General features: G+C 48.2%; 1 non-coding gene across 1 annotated transcript; it reads left to right on the top strand.

The window, feature by feature from the left end:
* The first annotated feature begins 5,453 nt into the window (after window positions 1-5,453).
* LOC131269986 (5.8S ribosomal RNA) lies at window positions 5,454-5,608 on the top strand. Its single transcript, XR_009179138.1, has one exon. It is a non-coding gene; the product is annotated as a 5.8S ribosomal RNA (ribosomal RNA).
* The last annotated feature ends 477 nt before the right edge of the window (window positions 5,609-6,085 follow it).

Here is a 6,085-nt window from a genome sequence, read left to right as displayed (position 1 = left end):
GGTGCACAGCGTGACGGAAGGTTAAAGGCTCAGAGGAGGGAGTAATGTTGGTCATGGTCCCTCGGGGCCAAGGCCAATGTGAACCCTCGTCCAAAAAAAAAAAAAAAAAAAAAATGAAATGGAGCTTGCGGTTCAATTTGACTCAACACGGGAAAACTTACCAGGTCCGAACTTATGGAGGTGAGACAGATTAATAGCTCTTTCTCAAATTTAAGGGTAGTGGTGCATGGCCGTTCTTAGTTCGTGGATTGATTTGTCTGGTTAATTCCGATAACGAACGTGACTCACATATGCTAACTAGAACGCAGTCAGCGTTAATGCGTCGATGCCGATTGGAACGGGTTAGGACCTTTCGGTGGAGTATGACCTGACACCTTCGCTGTTCGTGTGCGCAAGTGCACTTACGGTACGCTGCTTAGCAGGACAATTTGTGTTTAGCAAAATGAGATCGAGCGATAACAGGTCCGTGATGCCCTTAGATGTTCTGGGCTACACGCGTGCTACAATGTGGGTAGCAGCGTGTCTCCTATTCCGAGAGGAACGGGAAATCACTCAAATACTCACTTAGTAGGGATTATGGATTGCAATGGTCCATATGAACTCGGAACTTCTAGTAAGTGCTGGTCATCAGCCAGCGTTGAATACGTCCCTGCCCTTTGTACACACCGCCCGTCGCTACTACCGATGGATTATTTAGTGAGGTCTTTGGAGATGATCGTTCGCTGGATCCTCGTGAACCGCGTCTGCTTTATCGAAGTTGACCGAACTTGATGATTTAGAGGAAGTAAAAGTCGTAACAAGGTTTCCGTAGGTGAACCTGCGGAAGGATCATTAGTGGCCAAGTGATCCTTCCAGAAGTCCGAACCTGCGGGTTGAGACTTCGGCACAAGTTGCCATATGATAATTGACGAAACACTATAGAAGTCCGAACCTGCGGGTTGAGACTCAGGCACAAGTTGCCATATGAAAGTTGACGAAACACTAACAAGTCCGAACCTGCGGGTTGAGACTTAGGCACACGTTGCCTTATACATGACTTCGAACAAATACACAAGTCCGAACCTGCGGGTTGAGACTTAGGCACAAGTTGCCTTATACATGACTTCGAACAAATACACAAGTCCGAACCTGCGGGTTGAGACTTAGGCACAAGTTGCCATATGAAAGTTGACGAAACACTAACAAGTCCGAACCTGCGGGTTGAGACTTAGGCACACGTTGCCTTATACATGACTTCGAACAAATACACAAGTCCGAACCTGCGGGTTGAGACTTAGGCACAAGTTGCCTTATACATGACTTCGAACAAATACACAAGTCCGAACCTGCGGGTTGAGACTTAGGCACAAGTTGCCATATGAAAGTTGACGAAACACTAACAAGTCCGAACCTGCGGGTTGAGACTTAGGCACACGTTGCCTTATACATGACTTCGAACAAATACACAAGTCCGAACCTGCGGGTTGAGACTTAGGCACAAGTTGCCTTATACATACATTGGCCAAATAAACAGAAGTCCGAACCTGCGGGTTGAGACTTAGGCACAAGTTGCCATATTATATTCGATCAAACACTAAGTAGTCCGAACCTGCGGGTTGAGACTCAAGACCGTAACAAGATGTCACTATACAAGTCCGAACCTAAGGGTTGAGACTTAATGCGATCTAGATACCAAGTTGACATCCAATACCTGTTGAGCAAAACCAAAGATTCCCTGTTCTCGAATGATTACACTATATAACAGGGAATCTTGAAGAAATCAAGCAAGCGTGAAACAAAGTCATCACTTGGGCATGCTCGATAGCCAACCACATGACCTTAACCTAAGAGAGCATGCAAACCACATGATACCTATAAACGATTAACCCGCCCTAGTTCAATCGTTCACCAAGTGATGACTTCAGTATGGCTAAGAGAAAAACTTTTAAATGGGAAAAACTCTAAGTCCGAACCTCCGGGTTGAGACTTCCGCGTCGGAGGTGGGCGCACCTCCTATCCGAAAGATGATGAATCAGGGGTGTTCGGTCAGCAATGGTCGGATACCCCGTCGTAGTCCAACTATGACAATCAAAGTCAAGACCTCCGGGTTGAGACTTTCCGCGAGTACAAGCATAAAGGAACACGGACCAAGCCGTACCGAGAGAATCGGTACTAGAGCCCTCGTGGTTCTACATTGAGAGAGCCCTCGTGGTTCTCATTAGGGGCTTTATGCAAGTCGTACTCAATAGTGTGGTGTGAAGTATAAAGTATAGTCTTCGCCTGGTCCACGCTGCTTCGGCGGTCCTGGGTAAGATAGTTCATTCTAGCTTGCCCTATAGTGGAATGAGGACACTTAATGCTTCGTCTTTTAGCGGCGGCTAGACTCCTCCTCACGGGGAACGAGTTGACGCACACAGCGGCGGCTTACGCACTATGGCAATCATGGATGCCTGAAGATTCCGTGAAGTTCTCCCCTGGTCCACGCTGCCTCGGCAGTCCTGGGTAAAATGGAATATTTCCAGCTTGCCCTATAGTGGAAGAGGACTATCCAACAATACAAAGTCAAGACCTCCGGGTTGAGACTTTCCGCGTCGGTGGTGTCGCGCACCGCCTATCCGAAAGATGGTGTAACAGGGGTGTTCGATCAGCAATGGTCGGATGCCCCGTCATAGTCCAACTATGACAACCAAAGTCAAGACCTCCGGGTTGAGACTTTCCGCGTCCGGAGGTACGCGTACCGCCTACCCGAAAGATGGTGTGCTTCTGGGGTATTCGATGAGTCGGATACCCCGTCGTAGTCCAACTATGACAATCAAAGTCAAGACCTCCGGGTTGAGACTTCCGCGTCCGGAGGTACGCGTACCGCCTACCCGAAAGATGGTGAATCAGGGGTGTTCGATCAGCAATGGTCGGATGCCCCGTCGTAGTCCAACTATGACAATCAAAGTCAAGACCTCCGGGTTGAGACTTTCTAAGAGTACAAGCATAAAGGAACACGGACCAAGCCGTACCGAGAGAATCGGTACTAGAGCCCTCGTGGTTCTACATTGAGAGAGCCCTCGTTTTTCTCATTAGGGGCTTTATGCAAGTCGTACTCAATACTGTGGTGTGAAGTATAAAGTATAGAGTCCTCCACTGGTCCACGCTGCTCCGGCGGTCCTGGGTAAGATAGTTCATTCTAGCTTGCCCTATGTGGAAGAGGACTCAATACCCTACCTGTTGAGCTTGAAACAAAGTCATCACTTGGGCATGCTCATATTGCCATACACAATTACATTATATTCGAATGAGCATGCAAGCGACCCTATATAGACCGAACCAAAACGATAGATACCGCCGTAGTTCACCCCCACCAAGTGATGACTTCAGTATGGCTAGTGTGTGAAGTATAAAGTATAGTCCTCCCCTGGTCCACACTGCTTCGGCGGTCCTGGGTAAGATAGTTAGTTCTAGCTTGCCCTATGGTGGAAGAGGACACCATACTTAATACTGTGGTGTAATGAACAAAGTATAGTCCTCCACTGGTCCACGCTGCTTTGCAGTCCTGGGTAAGATAGTTAATTCTAGCTTGCCCTATGTGGAAGAGGGCATACAAGACAAAGTATAGTTCTCCCCTGGTCCACGCTGCTTCGGCGGTCCTGGGTAAGATAGTTAATTCTAGCTTGCCCTATGTGGAAGAGAGCATACATGAACCAAGAACGAAGGTTATGATCGAGGAATGATTCGACAACTAACCGATGGTATGAAATGTGAAGAATTCAAGCAAGCACACAATCAAGTCATCACTTGGGCATGCTCGATAGCCAACCTCATGACATTAACCTAGTAGAGCATGCGAAAACCAATATATATGTAAACGATGCCCCTCCCTAGTTCAGCGCTTCAACCAAGTGATGACTTCAGAATGGCTAAATCAAATCGGTTCAAAACATACCATCGGTACCCTATTGAAACACACAAGTCGATATCAAACCTCATGATTGTGTAGTCCTCCACTGGTCCACGCCGCTTCGGCGGTCCTGGGTAAGATAGTTCATTCTAGCTTGCCCTATGTGGAAGAGGGCACATTACTCAATACTGTGGTGTTATGAACAAAGTATAGTCCTCCACTGGTCCACGCTGCTCCGGCGGTCCTGGGTAAGATAGTTCATTCTAGCTTGCCCTATGTGGAAGAGGGCATACAAGACAAAGTATAGTTCTCCCCTGGTCCACGCTGCTTCGGCGGTCCTGGGTAAGATAGTTAATTCTAGCTTGCCCTATGTGGAAGAGAGCATACATGAACCAAGAACGAAGGTTATGATCGAGGAATGATTCGACAACTAACCGATGGTATGAAATGTGAAGAATTCAAGCAAGCACAAAATCAAGTCATCACTTGGGCATGCTCGATAGCCAACCCTATGACATTAACCTAGTAGAGCATGCAAAAACCAATATATATGTAAACGATGCCCCTCCCTAGTTCAGCGCTTCAACCAAGTGATGACTTCAGAATGGCTAAATCAAATCGGTTCAAAACATACCATCGGTACCCTATTGAAACACACAAGTCGATATCAAACCTCATGATTGAGTAGTCCTCCACTGGTCCACGCCGCTTCGGCCGTCCTGGGTAAAATGGAACATTCCAGCTTGCCCTATGTGGAAGAGGGCACATTACTCAATACTGTGGTGTGAAGTATAAAGTTCAGTTCTCCCCTGGTCCACGCTGCTTCGGCGGTCCTGGGTAAGATAGTTCATTCTAGCTTGCCCTATGTGGAAGAGGACACTTAATACTTCGTCTCTAAGCGGCGGCTTGACTCCTCCCTACGGGGAACGGGTTTACGCGCACAGCGGCGGCTTACGCACTATGGCAGTCATGGATGCCTTACGTTTCTATGAAAAGTGTGTTCCTCCCCTGGTCCACGCTGCTTCGGCAGTCCTGGGTAAGATAGTTAGTTCTAGCTTGCCCTATGTGGAAGAGGACACGTAGACTTACTGTGGTGTGAAGTATAAAGTTCAGTTCTCCCCTGGTCCACGCCGCTTCGGCCGTCCTGGGTAAAATGGATTCATCCAGCTTGCCCTATGTGGAATGAGGACACTTTATGCTTCGTCTCTAAGCGGCGGCTTGCTCCTCCCTACGGGGAACGGGTATACGCGCACAGCGGCGGCTTACGTTATGGCAGTCATGGATGCCTTACGTTTCCATGAAAAGTGTGTTCCTCCCCTGGTCCACGCTGCTTCGGCAGTCCTGGGTAAGATAGTTAGTTCTAGCTTGCCCTATGTGGAAGAGGACACGTAGACTTACTGTGGTGTGAAGTATAAGGTTCAGTTCTCCCCTGGTCCACGCCGCTTCGGCCGTCCTGGGTAAAATGGATTCATCCAGCTTGCCCTATGTGGAATGAGGACACTTTATGCTTCGTCTCTAAGCGGCGGCTTGCTCCTCCCTACGGGGAACGGGTATACGCGCACAGCGGCGGCTTACGCAAGTTAGTCACCCTCGGCAGTGGATCACTCGGCTCATGGATCGATGAAGACCGCAGCTAACTGCGCGTCATAATGTGAACTGCAGGACACATGAACATTGATAAGTTGAACGCATATTGCACGTCGTGGGAACCTACCATGATGTACAGATGACTGAGCGCTTATATTTGAGAAATGTATCGCATACATTTAACTACGCCGTGACACCCGTCACGAGACGTGCACCATGATGTTAACTAGGGTCGCGACGACCCGCTAGCATTAAAGAACCCGTGGTTTACAATATACTGGCATTGGAATTCGAAGTATTTAGAGCGTCCGTGTTCCCGCGTGAGGCGGAAGTACGAGGAGAAGGCGTGCTTGTGGTGTCTGTGGTGGTGTTTACTGATGTCTAGCTTCAGCTTATTTATTTATTTAAATAGAAGCGAAGATGTCAAAGTAGCGTCGAAGCAGCAGCGGTAGCACAAATGATTCAAGTATGGAAGTTGACCAAAGGAACACAAACAAACTAGCGTATGGGCAATGGAAGGTATCAGTGAGTTAAACCACACGCGGGCTAACAGCCCGTTAACCGAGTCCAACGGTACATATTGGACATTGAAACAAAGTAGTCGCAAGCCAGATGTGACGATAACAACCG

This window comes from Anopheles coustani (genome assembly GCF_943734705.1).
Source record: "Anopheles coustani chromosome X unlocalized genomic scaffold, idAnoCousDA_361_x.2 X_unloc_12, whole genome shotgun sequence".
Lineage (NCBI taxonomy): Eukaryota > Metazoa > Arthropoda > Insecta > Diptera > Culicidae > Anopheles > Anopheles coustani.
Note: the sequence above shows the minus strand (reverse complement) of the source record. Positions and strands in the feature narration are given on the sequence as shown.